Genomic DNA, 17,939 nt, shown 5'->3' with positions numbered 1-17,939 from the left:
TTGCCAATTACTTCTTTTACATGTAACTCATTCAAAAGATGCTAAATACTTCTTTGAGATAAGGGGTTTCATGCACCTCTAATTGTGTCGGCTGGGGAGATGGGGCAATGTTGGATGAGTGACATATCAAATTCAAAGTTTTAATCCAAAGATCCTCCTAAATAAACAACTGATCAGTGATTAATCACTTATATATAAACATTAAAATATGTGGTAAAAGCCTTTTCAGCACATACAGACTTAGAAACTGGATTTTTTCTTTACCTCTGTAAAGATTTTATTTTCAGAGTTATGCTATGCATGTTGTATAGTTATTAGATTTTCTTTGGACATATGCAATTTATATTTAAAATCATGTCTAGAAATACACGAAATTCTGATCAATTTGCTCCTGCTAGTAACTTAGTAAAGGATTATGATGGTAGCCAAGAACAAGAAGGCCCATGTTTTCTTGCTTTTAAAAGTATCCTGTCCCAGCGAGCTTTGAATGTGTGAAACCTGTTCTCTGTAAAGCGTTTGTGTCGTCAAAATATTTCCCAATTTATAGCATGCAGTTTGTGTGATTATTGTTATTACTCTATACATATGCAATATCTATTTAAAATCGAGTGTACGAATCCACCAAATTGGGAAATCTTAGCTAACGTTAGTAGCGCTATTTAGGATTATGATAATCGATAAGAAGTGTAAAGCCAACCGAGACTACCTTTTAAAGGTCATCAGGCCCCAGCGAGATTTGAACTCGCGACCCCTGGTTTACAAGACCAGTGCTCTAACCCCTGAGCTATGGAGCCATTTCCGGTTGCCCATTTCCCCCCTATTGCCTTGTCGGGACATGCGAACCCCATTACTCTGAGGATCATTTGCAAATTCAAGGGGAATATGACTCATTCAAAAGTTGCCAATTACTTCTTTTACATGTAACTCATTCAAAAGATGCTAAGTACTTCTTTTAGATAAGGGGTTTCATGCACCTCTAATTGTCTCGGCTGGGGAGATGGGGCAATGTTGGATGAGTGACATATCAAATTCAAAGTTTTAATCCAAAGATCCTCCTAAATAAACAACTGATCAGTGATTAGTCACTTATATATAAACATTAAAATATGTGGTAAAAGCCTTTTCAGCACATACAGACTTAGAAACTGGATCTTTTCTTTACCTCTGTAAAGATTTTATTTTCAGAGTTATGCTATGCATGTTGTATAGTTATTAGATTTTCTTTGGACATATGCAATTTATATTTAAAATCATGTCTAGAAATACATGAAATTCTGATCAATTTGCTCCTGCTAGTAACTTAGTAAAGGATTATGATGGTAGCCAAGAACAAGAAGGCCCATGCTTTCTTGCTTTTAAAAGTATCCTGTCCCAGCGAGCTTTGAATGCGTGAAAACTGTTCTCTGTAAAGCTTTTGTGTCGTCGAAATATTTCCCAATTTATAGCATGCAGTTTGTGTGATTATTGTTATTACTCTATACATATGCAATATCTATTTAAAATCGTGTGTACGAATCCACCAAATTGGGAAATCTTAGCTAACGTTAGTAGCGCTATTTAGGATTATGATAATTGATAAGAAGTGTAAAGCCAACTGAGTCTACCTTTTAAAGGTCATCAGGCCCCAGCGAGATTTGAACTCACGACCCCTGGTTTACAAGACCAGTGCTCTAACCCCTGAGCTATGGAGCCATTTCCGGTTGCCCATTTCAACCCTATTGCCTTGTCGGGACATGTGAACCCCATTACTCTGAGGATCATTTGCAAATTCAAGGGGAATATGACTCATTCAAAAGTTGCCAATTACTTCTTTTACATGTAACTCATTCAAAAGATGCTAAATACTTCTTTTAGATAAGGGGTTTCATGCACCTCTAATTGTCTCGGCTGGGGAGATGGGGCAATGTTGGATGAGTGACATATCAAATTCAAAGTTTTAATCCAAAGATCCTCCTAAATAAACAACTGATCAGTGATTAGTCACTTATATATAAACATTAAAATATGTGGTAAAAGCCTTTTCAGCACATACAGACTTAGAAACTGGATTTTTTCTTTACCTCTGTAAAGATTTTATTTTCAGAGTCATGCTATGCATGTTGTATAGTTATTAGATTTTCTTTGGACATATGCAATTTATATTTAAAATCATGTCTAGAAATACACGAAATTCTGATCAATTTGCTCCTGCTAGTAACTTAGTAAAGGATTATGATGGTAGCCAAGAACAAGAAGGCCCATGCTTTCTTGCTTATAAAAGTATCCTGTCCCAGCGAGCTTTGAATGCGTGAAACCTGTTCTCTGTAAAGCTTTTGTGTCGTCGAAATATTTACCAATTTATAGCATGCAGTTTGTGTGATTATTGTTATTACTCTATACATATGCAATATCTATTTAAAATCGTGTGTACGAATCCACCAAATTGGGAAATCTTAGCTAAAGTAGTAGCGCTATTTAGGATTATGATAATCGATAAGAAGTGTAAAGCCAACCGAGTCTACCTTTTAAAGGTCATCAGGCCCCAGCGAGATTTGAACTCGCGACCCCTGGTTTACAAGACCAGTGCTCTAACCCCTGAGCTATGGAGCCATTTCCGGTTGCCCATTTCCCCCCTATTGCCTTGTCGGGACATGCGAACCCCATTACTCTGAGGATCATTTGCAAATTCAAAGGGAATATGACTCATTCAAAAGTTGCCAATTACTTCTTTTACATGTAACTCATTCAAAAGATGCTAAATACTTCTTTTAGATAAGGGGTTTCATGCACCTCTAATTGTCTCGGCTGGGGAGATGGGGCAATGTTGGATGAGTGACATATCAAATTCAAAGTTTTAATCCAAAGATCCTCCTAAATAAACAACTGATCAGTGATTAGTCACTTATATATAAACATTAAAATATGTGGTAAAAGCCTTTTCAGCTCATACAGACTTAGAAACTGGATTTTTTCTTTACCTCTGTAAAGATTTTATTGTGTTCCCAGCATGTGTAAATGATTTATTGTTTTATTTGGCAGATTTAAATCATTAATTGAATCCCACCCATTGTGGTCTATTTGCATCTATCCCTTTGATCTTGGTCTAATTTTAAATTTTTTCACCTGTGTGTAACTTATGTCTCATTCTGCATTCAACAAATTAATTAAACTCAGCTGTCTGTAGAAGCCTATAAATTGAAGATCAGTTAAGGGTGAGCATTTGCTTAGAATTCCATCTCTTTAAGCTTCCATCTGTCTAAGTCACCATCTTTAAGTGACAGCACTAAGAATTAGACAAGAATTGAACAAGACTTGAAGAAGATATGAGGCAAGCAAAAAAAAAACATGTTTAAGAAAGTATTGTTTAGATATGGTAAATACACTACTTTTCTTTATAAGAGTGTTATGCCTACTTTACAAACAGCTTCAAACACTTATACCTTAGGCATCTTAACATAGAGTTTTTACTGGCCCAGATAGTATGTTATAAAAAGATAGGTGTGCACACAGCAACTACACATATAGACATAAGCTCCAAAAAAGAGATTCCTGAAAAACTCAAAGATTGTTTGTTATCTATTTCAAAATAAATGTTTAAATTTTATTATAGAGCGTTAATTTTATAGAGTGATACTTTAGCCTTCTTGGCGCTTCCTTTTTTGCTCTATAGTTTTTACAGGCCCCTTTCCACTTTTTAATCAATACATTAGCTCTCATGAGCTACTTTCTATTTTAAAAGCAACATCACAAAACTGAACTATCTCAAAAAAATTCTCCATCTGCTACAAATCTCTTTTTTTAACTACTCTTTCTCTCCATTTTGATGCTATTAGCATCAGGGGATATCTCTGCAAATCCTTAACACACCCTTATCCAATCACGCATTCCTTATAGAAACTTTAATAAAATCAACAAACATAAGCTCATCATTTTTATAGCATGCATCACAAACGCACACACTCCTTTCATTTGTGCACTATGAAACTCTCATTTTGTCTGCAAAAAATGTAAAACAATTCATGACCTTTTTGTTTCTAATGATTTAAAACTTTTAGTAATTACAAAAACATGGCTATCTTCTTCTGACACTGTTTCCATTGCTGCTCTCCCGCATGGTGTTCTCCACTTTAGCCATACCTTGTGGCCAGGTGAGAGACATGATGGAAGTGTTGGGATCCTGCTCTCCACCTCCTGCACCTATCAGTACCTACCTCCAATCCCATCTCTCTCTTTCTCCTCCTTTGATGTCCACTGCATTCACCCATTATCCCCCCCTCTCTCTCAGAGTGGCAGTCATCTGTCACACTCCTAGACCAACCTCCAAATTCATTGACAACTTTGCTGCATGTCTTTCTCACTTTATCTCTATGAATATAACAACACTAATTCTTGTGGACTTCAACATTCTTATTGACAACCCAGACCATCACCTGCTATTTTAATGCACCAGTTAAACCCACTTCTCCATCCTGCACCTGTAGAAATCTGTATGCTGTTGATTTGCTCCAATTTAATAACTCATTCAACATCTCCTCCTTCACAATTCCACTATAACCTGCCCTGATCATGCTACAGCCCTCTATAACAAAACTTTTTCCTCTGCACTAGACACTCTTGCTCCTCCCCAACTGGGCAAAACCCCATGCCATCTGTTACAGCCCTGGCACTCTCAGCAAACACGCTACTTGCAAAAATGCTCCCATACTGCTTAGCGTGTCAGAAGGAAAACTCACTCTGAACCTGATTTCTTCCATTATAAGTTCATTCTTCGTTCATACTCATCTGGTCTTCACTTAGCCAAGCAAACAGACTTCTCTTCTATTATATCTACTCTTTACTCAAACCCTAAATGACTCCTCTTTACATTCAACTCTCTCCTCTACCCACCTGCACCACCCCCTCTGCCTGTCTTTAGTGCTCAAGACCTGGCAGACTACTTTCTCACAGGTCATTTTCTGTGCCATTTGCTGGTGACTCTGTTGGAATATCTTAAAGGGCCAGTATACACAGAAATCATGGATCAATAAACTAATAGTAAATGACTTAACTAATGAAATGTAATATAAATATATAAATATTTAGAAAAATGTTAACTTTCTATTTCCTGCTCATGATATTACTCTGGAAGGGGCTGACACTCCCCAAGGAAAGGGATGAGCTGTGCTTGAGGCTAACACACCCACCCACCTACCAATCATATACCATATGCAAATATGTATGAGCGGACTCAAGTAGAATGTTTTATACAACACTGAATGCAGTAATATTTATTAAAATGTGCTATTCACAAACCTCTACTATATTACTGGCAGAAAAAAAAGTGTGTCCATGTGAAGCAGCTCCTTATAACAGTGACAGGCAATGTCAACAGCAGTGGTCTATGACTCTAAGGATTTCTTGAATAGATCTATATGTAGAATTATGGGAATGAGTCAAAATGGTGATCAGAACATAAAGCTACCTTCTTAGTAATTTGTAGCAATATATAGGAACAGTAAATATGTTTGAATTAATATTCCTTGTATATTTTGCGTTATTATTAAGTTTAAGGTTATACAGATGATGTACTTGAATCTCCATATAAACTTTAGGTTTATTTATGAAGTGATTACAAATAAAGGATATAATGGATTGACTCTCCTGAGAATGATACAAAAGTATAAATATGAGTTCAGACATAAAAAAATAATGTATCAAAAAATAAGAGTTCCATGTTTCTGTTAGTTTCACTAAGGTACCTTAGATTTGGGTGAATATGCAGCTTTAGGTTAGAGATCAGCTTCTTCAGATAAGATGACTTCCGAAGATAAGTATACTACTGAAGGGGAATTCCCAGAGATGCGTGATGTTACTCCGGAGACAAAAGCAATGCTGTGAGGCAGGAAAATTAAATACTGATAAATATTGATAATGTTGACACAAAACCGAAAACCAGGACGATAACCAGGTGTGATCGTTGTCGGGACTTGACCAGAATACTGAAACTTAAATGTCAGTTGAACAGCTGTTAGCTCAATGGCACTTGCCTGCACAGCAATTCCTTCAGGAGGTTCCGAAAGTTGGCATCTGACGTCAGAGTCTGAGAGGAACGACGATCAGCTGAGAGCAGGTAGCAAGAGCTCCGTGAAAAATGGAAGCTATAACCAAAGCTGGCAGCTCCTATAAAGAAGAGTTATACAAAGTAAACGTAGTAGGTTCACAACAAATGTGAAGTGGCAGGATTATGAATACACAAAATTTCCAAGCAATTAGAAAATGGTGGCTTGGCGAAGTTGAATTGATGTAACAACCCATTTAAAGGAACAGTACATGACAATGACCTACGGTTCAGCTGAAGACTATGCTTCACATTCTATGACTATGCAGACTCCGACCTCCCACAACTGTGGCCTGACACTATCCCAAACAGGCCCCCCACACACAAGTGATCAGATTGATCAACAGCCATGCATGCATTATAGGAAACACCACTGTTGATTGATCCGATTACCCTCGCACAGAAAACCCACCCTGGATGACGACAGCCCCAAGAAACATGTGTCCACACCAGCAATTTTAAATAAAATGCTGCTCCCTGCTAAACGGAAGCTCTTTCTTGTGGCTCAGGTTCATGTTTCCTCTTGCGATGATGTCACCACTATGGGGTTGCGCTTGCGCTATGTGTGGCAAGGAGTGAGACCGGAGTGCCCACACTGCAAAAAAATATACTAAGGGGTAAGACAATGCCAAAACTGACTTTTTAAAAAAAAAAAAAAGTATGTATATAGCTTGATCAGAACCAATATATTTAATTATTAAAGTACTTTCATTTAAAATATATTACATTTTTGAGTAAACTGTCCCTTTAAGGATCTATTCAAGGTTCTTTACTATTCTCCATTTCTACTTCTTCACTGAGTAAACTAATCAACAGCTATGGCTTCAAATATAACCTATATGATAACACCCAGATCTACCTCACCAACCCTGCTCCCTCTCCCTCTGTCATCAGCGATTACTTATCTGGCATTTCTTCATGGATGGCCTCTCATCACATAAAGATTAACATGTACTAGACTATGCTTCCTCTAATCCTCCCCTCTAGTTCTATTCCGATTTCTATCTCTCTATCACCCCAAGTCTGCTGCCTCGGAGTTATGCTTGAACAAAATCTGTCCTTCATACCCCACATCCAATCACTTTCTTCATCCTGCCAAAACTACTTACGCATTATTTCCAAAAGTCGCCTTTTTCTGAGTGCTGATACCACAAAGCAAATAATCCACTCCCTTGTAATTATTCTTCTTCACTACTGCAATAACCTACTTACTGGCCTTCCTTTTTCCAGCCTCTCCCCCCTTCAATCCTTCTTAAATGCCTCTGCCAGACTAATCCACTTTTTCAGTCACTCTGAATCTGCTGCACCTCTCTGCAAGTCCCTTCAGTGGCTCCCCATTCTCAGCATAATTAAATTTAAAATTCTCACCCTTACCTAAAAAGCCCTCACCAACACCGCTCCACACTACCTATCCTCTCTAATCAACAAATAAACTGCATCTCACCCATTAAGATCCAACAATGATCTGCTCCTTCCATCACCGCTTCCCATGCTAGACTGCAGGACTTCTGTCATGCAGCAACTACCCACTGGAATGCTCTCCCTCATGGTGTTAGACTTTCCCTTGTTTTTACCTGACAAGGATTTACTAATAAAGGATGAACTTTATTAATCTGGACTCTCAAGTGCGCTTTTTCCGTTTTCATCTACATCTGTATTCGATTTCTGTGTGCAGAGTTGTCACACTGGATTATAGCAGCCTTGACCTATGACCCAGTGCATTGTAAGTAAGGGAATGTGTTCCCGCCCTCTCTCTGCTGTGCCGTGTGTAGTATGGGAGGACGTACTAACCTAGAGCGCTCCATTGAGCAGGCTTCTCTTCTCTTTGAGACTTTCCCTTAATTTGCCTTCTTTTAAATGCTCCCTGAAGACATTTTGGCTCAGAGAAGCTAGCCAGCCAACTCAGTAATAAATTAATTCCACTTACCTAATATTTGCCCTCATCTAACTCTGTATTAACATAATTTTGCAGTCCTCACCTCCTGTTTCTCAACCTTCTACTCTTCTAGTTTGTAAGTTCCCACAGGAATATGGCACTCAATTCCTCCTGTATGTGTTTGTAAAATGTTGTCCTGTCTCTTACAAGTGTTATATAATTGTTTTGTTTAAATGAATTGTACCCATGGACAGTGCAGCAGAATATGTTGGAGCTTCATAAATAAAGTATAATAATAAAAATTAAAAGTATCAGACCCCAGCAAGATTTGAATTCACAACCCCTGATTTACAAGACCAGTGTTCTAACCACTGAGCTATGGCACCAACTGCCTATGAGTTATTTCTTTATGGCTTATTTAGGAAGATAGACGGCTCTGAAACCACCCCACTTCCAGTTACTAATCTCCTTCCTATTGCCTTGTACAAGTGAACCTCATTACCATGAGGACAATTAGCAAATTAGAGGGGAATATGACATTCAATAGCTTAGTACAGGATTATGATGATAAATAAGAACTAGAAAGTCAATTGATTCTGTTAATTTAAACCATCTGGTCTGTTCTGTTAACAAGCCTCTAGATGTCTGTATGGGACGTTTCCCATTTAAGTATACTTAGTAACTGTTAGTAAGGTACCTTACTTCCTATAAATGTTTCCTTAAAACTTAGCGGTTTACCACCCAGCAGCCGGACTTGAATAATCCTCTAAATTTGTGGCCTGTAGTGATACATCTAAGTCAACCAAAGAAAAAATCCATTACAGTATTCAAAGAACAGGTCACGTGGTCAGTCTTTATAACACTATAATTTCTTCCTTTTGACATATGGTATGTAATATTTCAATGTGACAGATCATGGCTTAGAGTGAGAAATTTAAATGTTTGACCAGCTGTTACTAATCCAGCATGTTTGCCTAGAAAAGATATTGTAACATAGTCTCTGTAGGTTAAGTGAATTTGTTTCTTGGACTGCATTAGTCATGTGATCAGACCTCAACCTTCTGTTGTAAGCTTATACTGATGGTCCTGTTTATCAGTAGATCCGGTCCTATTTTGTGGATAATACAGCTATCCTGTAATCCTGTGCAATCAATACATTCCTGCCATCTCTGCACCCTTAGTTACTCCTAGGAAACATACAGGATTTATTAGGACTTCCTATGTTTTGAGTCTATGAGTTTTAACAAGCGTTATAGGGATAATTCCTTCTTACCAGGCGTAAATTCTAAGCGTTTCACCCTTGTGAGGGCTTTATCAAGATACTCCTGGGTGATTATATGACATATACACCCCTTTCTTTCTTAAGGTGGTATTTGCTGGTGTTTCTGGGCAAGTAAATACCTACTGACATTAAAGTTAGTATCAAAATGTATTATTGGATATAATATCATTATCTTTTTAGTCTTATTACTGCAAATCTGCATCTCATCTCATAACATGTCACTCTCCGTCTTTCTCATACTAGCTACTGGTGACATCTCCCCTAATCTGGGTCCCCCACAACTTCCTAGCCTTGCACAGCAAGAGACTTTGAAAACAAAACTCTGGAAACTTTAATCTCATTCCTCTTGCATCTAAAGCCACCACCCCTTCACTTGTGCACTCTGGAACGCTCGCTATGTTTACAACAAGTTCACTTCTATCCGTGACCTCTTTATCTCCAACTCTCTCAACCTTCTGGCTCTCACAGAAACCTGGCTCTCTCCTTCAGACACAGCATCCACTGCTGCACTGTCACATGGGGGTCTCCACTTCAGCCACACTTCTAGGTCTGGTAATAGACAAGGAGGGGGTGTAGATATTTTACTTTCCTCTCATTGCACCTTTCAACAAATACAGCACTTCTTTCCTCTCACATTTTCCTCATTCGAAACACACATGATTCGCTTATTCTCTCCCCTCTCTATACGTGTTGCAGTCATATATCGCCCCCCTGGCTCCTCAACCCTTCTAAATCACTTTGCTGCCTGGCTACCTTATTTCCTTTACACAGACACCCCTGCCCTCAAAACAACTTCTGCAACTCACTTCCTCTTTCGGTCTCTGACAATGGACTGACTCTCCCACTCACAAAGATGGTTACTCCCTTGAGCTGATTTTCAGCTATCAATGCACTATCTCAAACTTCACAAACTCCCCTTTTCCTCTTTCTGGCCATCATCTCCTCACTTTTAACAACACATCCCTCCCTACAACTCTCCCTCCTTCTACCCCTAACACCAAACTTCACAGAAGCATTAAGTCATTAGATCAGCTAGCTCTCTCAGACCTCTCCTCTCTTACATCCTCTCCTTTTCCTGCTCAGACCAATCTGCCACTATAACTCCACCCTTACATTGGTCCTTGACAATCTGGCCCCACCTACCATAGCTCAGAAATCCCACACTCATCATGAGCCCTGGCATACTCCTCTGACATGGTACATATGCAGATGTTCCCGTACTGCTGAGCGACACTTTCTCGGAGTTCATCCAACTTTCTTCACTACAAGCTCATCATGAAATCCTACTATTCTGCTCTTAATCTTTATAAGCAACATTACTTCTCTACTCCTATCTCTACTATTTCTTTAAACCTAAAACGTCTGTTCTCCACGTTCAATACTCTTCCCCCACCTCCTAATACAACTTCTCTCTCAGCTCAAGATTTTGCCAGCCACTTCAATAACAAAATCAACTCCATCAGAATTGAAATCAGCTCTCAACATACTACCAGTCTCCTACCCCCTCAAAAGTTCACAATCATCCAAAACCCACAATGCCCATAACTTTAGCTCTTTCATCCCTGTTACCAAGGATGAAGTTTCTGCCCTTATACTGTCCTCTCACCTCACTACCTGTCCCTCGACCCCATCCCCTCACATCTACTCCCCTCCCTCTCTTCTACCCTTACCCCTATACTCACCCACATCTTTAACCTCTCCCTCAGCACCGGTATATTTCCCTCATCTCTAAAACACGCACTGATCACACCTATCCTCAGAAACCTTCTCACCAACTACCGCCCTTTTTAGCTACTCCCTCTTGCCTCAAAGATTATTGAAAAGCAAGTATATGCACGTCTATCCCATTTTCTTACATTAAACTTTCTCCTTCACCCACTGCAATCTGGATTTCACCCCAATCACTACATAGAGACAGCAATCGTTAAGGTTACCAATGACCTACTTACAGCAAAATCCAAAGGCCACTTCTCTCTGCTTATCCTCCTTGATCTGTTTGCAACCTTTAATACTGTCGACCACCCTCTTTTGCTCCAAACCCTCCAATTCTTCTGCATTTGGGACACAGCTCTCTTGTGGTTCTCTTCCTATCTGTCAAATTAGCTGTCTGCACCAGACCTATCTCCTTCCTTGCTAACCCATGTCATTAACTGACTTTCTCATATCTCATGTTGGATGTCCTCTCACTACCTTAAGCTAAATCTCTCAAACCTTTGCTCCCTTCTTCCAAAATCTCCAGCCCCCATTTCTCTATTTCTATTAATAACTCCATTCCCCTACACCGCATGCCCGATGTCTTGGGGGTCACACTTGGCTCAGATCTTTCTTTCAATCCTCACATTCAGTCCTTGGATAAAACCTGCATCTTCCACCTTAAAAACATCTCTAAAATTAGACATTTCCTTACACAAGACACAACTAAGATTGTAATACACTCTCTCATCCTTTCCCACCTTGACTAATGCAACTCCATCCTCTCTGGTCTCCCTAGCTGCCACCTAGCTCCTTTACAATACATAATGAATGCCTCTGCCAGACTCATCTTCCTTACACGTTGCTCTTCATCTGCTGCACCTCTCTGCCAATCCCTTCACTGGCTTCCTCTTGCCTCCAGGATTAAACACAAAATTCTCACTCAGACATACAAAGCCCTCAACTGTACTGCTCCTCCTACATCTCAGACCTTGTCTCCAGATACTCTCCCTCCCGTCCCCTACGCTCTGCTCTAGATCTCCTACTCTCCTCTTCTCTTGTTACCTTCTCACATTCCCATTTACAGGACTTCTCCAGACTGGCTCCCATCTTGTGGAAAACTCTGCCTCTCTCCACAAGACTCTCCCCCAGTTTTGAAAGCTTCATGCGCTCTGTTATGATTTGCGTGCTAATAGCTGGATTTGTGGATCACAACTGCAGTGTTACTAATTAATATGAATGTCTGCCAGACAGTGTAAGGTTGTCTGAGGGTTTTACAGTAACAACTTGGTACCTTGGCAAATGTCAATATATAAAGTCTTATATTTCCATCATTTACCCACAATGGGCAGGTAGACAGGAATCAGTAGTTGAAACTGTGGTTTGAAGATGGATGGTAATATTGTCAGCTAGCTCCCAGTCAAGAAGACATGCAGCAGCACTGCACTGGTGCTGTTGTTCTTGAGACAGGCAGTCTGATCTATCAGTAAGCCTTGTGCTGTGGCTGCTGTGTGTTCACACAGAAACAGGGAGGAGCTGCAGTTCTTAGTGACAGGCTGTCTGAGACTAACATTGAGAGATGGCTGTGGCTGCTGTGGGTTCACACAGAGAGAGAGGGTGGAGCAGCAATAGGAACTTGAAACAGTTGCTGGGAAAAGGAAGGAGCTGTTTTAGCAAACAAACGAAGACAAGTGTACTCACTGGGAAACTTCTGTAATGAAATGAAGCTTTTAATAAATCCTGCAGCATTGTTTTTCCAGCTAAGCATGTGAAATCACAGTTTTAAGTGAACAGGAGTTGGTCGTTGTTTCAGCGTTGTCTCAGCAAGTGTGCTGTTGGAGTTGAAAGTCTTGTGCTGTGATAGTTAGAGAAAATCCTCTGTTAATTCTGTTACAAAAGATTTAAAGGTTTTAAAGGCTTGTATCTCTTAGATAGGTGCTTGCAGAAAATTCCCTACTTACTCAATACTAAAGCAGTGTGGAAAGGGGAGTGTCCAGGTTATATAGACATGGTTCAGGTAAGTTGAGAATTTAAAGAGACAGCATCTAGTAAACAAAAGTATGTGCATGATGGAAAATATAGTGAAATGAATAAGAATCATGACACGCTCTCTAAAGACTCTACTATTCAGGGATGCATACAACCTACACTAACCTTTCCTAACTCCATTGGTATTCCCTTGGACCCCTTAGCATATAAGACTATGAGTCAAGCTGTTTATAGGTCACCTAAAAAAAATTTTTCACCCTAATATAAACTGTAACTAGTCTGGTTATATTCCACCAAATATTAACTTAACCTATACAATTAAAATTATAACATAAGTTAAATGCATGTGTACTCATTCCTCTAAAAATGTGTTTAAATGAAAATAGAAATAGTTTCTGGTATTTTTATAAATGATTCTAGGATATGGGCTAATTCTATTCCCGATTATGCCAATGATTTCTCATTATCCCTTTCAAAATCTTAAAATCATAATTGTAATAAGCTATTAAGGATACATCAAAAACTTACGGCTAGATTACGAGTTTTGCGTTTATGCTCACCGCTCACTTACAGACAGCGCTGGTATTACGGGTTTTAACAACCCAGACAAGAAGTGAGCGTTGAGCAAAATTTTGCTCCTTACCGCACTCCAATACCAGCGCTGCTTACGTTAGCGGTAAGCTGGTGTAACGTGCTCGTGCACGATTTCCCCATAGAAATCAATGGGGAGAGCCGTCTGAAAAAAGTCTAACACCTGCCAAAAAGCAGCGTAAAGCTCCCTAACGCAGCCCCATTGATTCCTATGGGGAAATACATTTTATGTCTACACCTAACACCCTAACATGAACCCCGAGTCTAAACACCCCTAATCTTACACTTATTAACCCCTAATCTGCCGCCCCTGACATCGCCGCAACCTACATTATATTATTAACCCCTAATCTGCCGCTCCGGACACCGCCGCCACCTACATTATACATATGAACCCCTAATCTGCTGCCCCCAACATCGCTGACACCTACATTATATTTGTTAACCCCTAATCTGCCGCCCCCTATGTCGCCGCCACCTACCTATATTTATTAGCCCCTAATCTGCTGCCCCCAACGTCGCCGCCACTATAATAAACATATTAACCCCTAAACCGCCACACTCCCGCCTCGCAAAAGGCCCTTTTAAGGGCTATTTGTAATTTAGTGTAGGGTAGGGCTTTTTTTTTATTTTGGGGGGGCTTTTATTTTGTTAGGGGTATTAGATTAGGTGTAATTAGTTTAAAAATCTTGTAATTTGTTTATTATTTTCTGTAATTTAGTGGGGGGTTTCACTTTAGATAATTTTATTTAATTGTATTTAATTGTATTTCATTTAGGGAATTAATTTAATTATAGTGTAGTGTTAGGTGTAATTGTAACTTAGGTTAGGTTTTATTTTACAGGTACTTTTGTATTTATTTTAGCTAGGTAGTTATTAAATAGTTAATAACTATTTACTAAATAATCTACCTAGTTAAAATAAATACATACTTGCCTGTAAAATAAAAATAAATCCTAAAATAGCTACAATGTAACTATTAGTTATATTGTAGCTAGCTTAGGGTTTATTTTATAGGTAAGTATTTAGTTTTAAATAGGAATTATTTAGTTAATGATAGGAATTTTATTTAGATTTATTTAAATTATATTTAAGTTAGGGGGGTTAGGGTTAGACTTAGATTTAGGGGTTAATAACTTTAATATAGTGACGGCGACATTGGGGGTGGCAGATTAGGGGTTAATAAATGTAGGTAGGTGACGGCGATGTTAGGGACAGCAGATTAGGGGTTAATAATATTTAACTAATGTTTGCGAGGCGGGAGTACGGCGGTTTAGGGGTTAATATATTTATTATAGTGGCGACGATGTCCAGTTCGGCAGATTAGGGGTTAAAAATTTAATGTTAGTGTTTGCGATGCGGGAGGGCCTCGGTTTAGGGGTTAATAGGTAGTTTATGGGTGTTAGTGTACTTTTTAGCACTTTAGTTAAGAGTTTTATGCTACGGCGTAGTAGTGTAAAACTCTTAACTACTGACTTTAAAATGCGGTACCAGTCTTGACAGGAGAGGGTCTACCGCTCACTTTTTGTCAGACTCGTAATACCGGCGCTATGCAAGTCCCGATGAAAAAATAGGATACGCAATTTACGTAAGTGGATTTGTGGTATTTCCAAGTCTGGTCAAAAAAGTGAGCGGTACACCTGTACCTGCAAAACTTGTAATACCAGCGGTCGTTAAAAAGCAGCATTGGAACCGGCCAATGCTGCTTTTTAAGCCTAACGAACAACTCATAATCTAGCCGTTATTTATTTAATGGTTGTTTTGCATTGGTATTTTTATATTCCAGTATTGTTTTTCTTTCTCTTAATTTTCTTTCCTCTTTTGCATTAACAATTTCTGCTTGTTCTAAGTAATTTTATATTTGTACAGTTTCGGTGTAATAGTAGACATTGGGGCCTATCTATCAAGCTCTGAACGGAGCTTGAGGGCCTGTGTTCCTGGCGAGCCTGCAGGCTCGCCAGAAACAGCAGTTATGAACCAGCGGTCTAAAGACCACTGCTCCATAACCCTGTCTGCCTGCTCTGAGCAGGCGGACAGGAATCGCCACAATTCAACCCGATCGAGTGCAATCGGGTTGATTGACACCCCCCTTCTGACGGCCGATTGGCTGCGAGTCTGCAGGAGCGGCGTTGCACCAACAGCTCTTGTGAGCTGCTGGTGCAATGCTGAATACGGAGAGCGTATTGCTCTCCGCATTCAGCGAGGTCTTGCGGACCTGATCCGCACTGTCGGATCAGGTCCACAAGACCTTTGATAAATAGGCCTCATTGGCTTTTGGGGACATTGTCCTTCCACCTTCTTAGGGGACAACTATTAGAATGGATCAGGTTGTTAGCATATAATTGTTTAAAGTGGCTTTTTGTTTCAATATTATTTTCAAAAGCCTCTATTTCTAGATCTAGGAACATCATTTTTTCTTTGCTTATTGTGCTTGTAAAACCTATAACGATTTAATTTTTTTCATATTGGTTATACATTTTTCTAAATATGTTTCCCTTCCCTTCTATATTAGTATTATATCATAAATGTAGCGACGGAATAGCACGAGGTTTGCACCAAGCTCATGGATAGAAATAAAATCTTCCTCCCACAACCCTATAAACAGGTTTGTATAGCTCGGTGAGAACTTTGTGCCCATAGCTTTTTCCTTTTACTTGTAGGTAAAAATAGTCATTGAATGCAAAATAAATTTTATTCAGTATACACTTTATACTTTCTAGTATGAAGTCAATTTGATCTTTATGCATACTTTGGTCCTTGTCTGAATAATGTGCAATAGCTTTTATACCAAACTCATGTTTTATACTCGTATACAGCGAGGACATGTTGCATGTGACTAGAGTGTATTTGTTAGTCCATTTAAAATTCTGTAAAGTCTGTAGTATCTTTTAAGTATGATAGAAGGTTTTTAAGATATATTTGTAAGAATTTATGTATATACTCTGATAAATTACATGTTAGGGAATTAATAAAATTACGGATCTACCTGGGGTGTTCTGAAGATTTTTATGGCAGAAAAAATAAAATAAAATATAGAAATTAGCCTACAGAGACTTTGTTACAATATCTTTAATAGGGAAACATGCTGGATTGGTAACATCTGGGCAAACATTTAAATTATTAACTCCAAGCTATGATATGTCACACAGAAATATAACATACCACATGTCAAAATGAACAAATTATAAGGCTATAAAGCCAGATCATGTGACCTGTCCTGGGAATACTATAAGGGATTTTTTTATTTGGTCGACTTAGATGTATCACACTACAGGCTACAAACGGAAAGTATTATTAAAGTCCGGCTGCTGGCTGGTAAAGTACAAACACTAAGTTTTAAGAATACATTTATAGGAAGTAATGTACCTTACTAAAAGTTACTCAGTATACTTAAATGGAAGACATCCCATAAACACATCTAGAAGCTTGCTAATAGAACGATACTGAACTATAAGCATTTTATATACTTTTAATTATATTTGTTTTTAGTCCTAAGAAGGCAAATACATTTCAAATATCTTGTACTATATTTAAGTTGTTTGTGTAATTTTTGATCTAAGCTATATAGCGGCAGCTTAGCTGTGTATATTTATGTATAATATATTCTGATATAACCTGTAATAGAGGTATACGTTTTTATAAGCTTGGGTAATAGGTCTGTCTACGGCGCACTATAACTATTATTATTAGTATTACAAGACCAGTGCTCCAACTCCTGTTAATTTAATAAACAAAAGGGTTAGTTACACCACTTGGTCAAATGGCAGTTATAAAACATCACATATAAACTGTATTGAGAAATTGAGAGAAACATTTAAGAAAAAAGAACATAAATATAAACACTTGGCCAAATGATGATAAGCCTATGTGCCACACCAAAGCCCCCTCAAATCCTGGCTCCTAAAGTTTATAATTTTAAATAAATAAATATGTGAAATGTGTCATATATATATAAATATATATGTTAAACGTATATTTAAAGGGACATGAAACCAAAATATTTGCTGTCATGATTTACAAAGAGCATGCGATTTTAAACAACTTTCCAATTTACTTCTATTATTTAATTTGCTTCATAATATTGATATCTTTTGAACAGCATATCTAAATAGGTTCCATAGCTGCTGATTGGTGGCTGCACATAGATGCTTCGTGTGATTGGCTCACCAATGTGCATTGCTATTTCTTCAACAAAGGATATCTAAAGAATGAGGCAAATTAGATAACAGAAGTAAATTAGAATGTTGTTTAAATTGTATTCTATTTTTTTTCTCACAAATTGTATCTTGAAAGATATTATAAAAATGTTACTACTATCGTTGTTGTTCACATTTATTATAACATATTGTAATACTCTTCACTGGTCACTACTAAAACATTATATACATTAATACCTCTAATTTGGTATGTATAAAGACAAATATGATAGAATA

At 38.3% G+C, this 17,939-nt stretch overlaps 3 non-coding genes across 3 annotated transcripts; all 3 read right to left on the bottom strand.

Moving 5' to 3' along the window:
- Positions 1-721: 721 nt before the first annotated feature.
- On the bottom strand, positions 722-794 carry TRNAT-UGU (transfer RNA threonine (anticodon UGU)). The gene has a single exon. It is a non-coding gene; the product is annotated as a tRNA-Thr (tRNA).
- Positions 795-1,619: 825 nt separating this feature from the next.
- Positions 1,620-1,692, bottom strand: TRNAT-UGU (transfer RNA threonine (anticodon UGU)). The gene has a single exon. It is a non-coding gene; the product is annotated as a tRNA-Thr (tRNA).
- Positions 1,693-2,516: 824 nt separating this feature from the next.
- TRNAT-UGU (transfer RNA threonine (anticodon UGU)) lies at positions 2,517-2,589 on the bottom strand. The gene has a single exon. It is a non-coding gene; the product is annotated as a tRNA-Thr (tRNA).
- Positions 2,590-17,939: the final 15,350 nt, after the last annotated feature.

The sequence above is a fragment of the Bombina bombina genome, chromosome 2 (genome assembly GCF_027579735.1).
Source record: "Bombina bombina isolate aBomBom1 chromosome 2, aBomBom1.pri, whole genome shotgun sequence".
Taxonomy (NCBI): Eukaryota; Metazoa; Chordata; class Amphibia; order Anura; family Bombinatoridae; genus Bombina; species Bombina bombina.
This window is presented reverse-complemented; position numbering and strand designations above follow the sequence as displayed.